Source organism: Rattus norvegicus, chromosome 13 (assembly GCF_036323735.1).
Source record: "Rattus norvegicus strain BN/NHsdMcwi chromosome 13, GRCr8, whole genome shotgun sequence".
NCBI lineage: Eukaryota > Metazoa > Chordata > Mammalia > Rodentia > Muridae > Rattus > Rattus norvegicus.
The window spans coordinates 51,014,377-51,015,224 of record NC_086031.1 but is presented as its reverse complement, the minus strand read 5'-3'; the positions used below and the strand labels follow the sequence as shown (position 1 = coordinate 51,015,224).

The window sequence follows — 848 nt, the reverse complement described above, 5'->3', positions numbered from 1 at the left end:
CAAGCCTTTAATCCTAGCGTTTGACAGGCAGAGGCAGGTGGGTCTCTGTAAACCAGCAAGCCGCCATTCTGAGGTGGAAGTAAGAGAATCTCTCAAGTTCAGCTCCAGTGTTATCAGCCAACCTGTCTCCACTGAGTTCCAAGACATTCCTAGCCTAAGAAAACTAAAAACAAACAAACAAACAAAAAACTGGGGATGGGTTATAATCGGTTGATAGAATGCTTGTCTGGCATGCAGGAGCTTCTGGGCTTGATTCCCGGCACTGAAAATTAATTCACCCAGAAACAACAAAAGGTGAAAATACAAGAGAAAATGAGAAGTACCCAAAGGAATATATTCAAAGGGTTATAGCTCTTTTAGAATTTGTCTAGCAGATTTTCTGACTTTTGTTGGAAAACAACACCCAAAGAAATATATTCATTCAATTAGTAATTTTGAAAATAACTCTGATCGTAAGAGCAAAACGGCCACATGCTAGGCACTAGACATGTTATAGATGATACAGTGCATTAAATGCAGGTTTATTGGGAAGGTGCTCTCGGGTGAGTTCACTGGCCTCAGGGAGGTCAGCCTGGGAAGAGTGAGGGGGAGAGGGAAAGAGAGAAAGGGTGTGCTCATATGGAGAGAAGAGAAACAGTGGGAACCAAGATGTCTGAACTATACAAGGAAGAGACTAGGGGAAGTTCAGGGCTGAGCATAGGGTATGCTGGGTAGGGACTGAGGGATGCTGGGAGAACCTGGAGGCCAGGTCTGCTTTGATATGTAAAATATGCACTCCCTACCTTGGGGGTGGAATGGTGGGATAGGGAGGGTAGAGGGTGGGGTGGAGAGGGTAGGGAAGGTGGGGA

At 45.4% G+C, this 848-nt stretch overlaps 1 non-coding gene across 1 annotated transcript; it reads left to right on the top strand.

Moving 5' to 3' along the window:
- Positions 1-340: 340 nt before the first annotated feature.
- LOC120096372 (U7 small nuclear RNA) lies at positions 341-401 on the top strand. Its single transcript, XR_005492805.1, has one exon. It is a non-coding gene; the product is annotated as a U7 small nuclear RNA (small nuclear RNA).
- Positions 402-848: the final 447 nt, after the last annotated feature.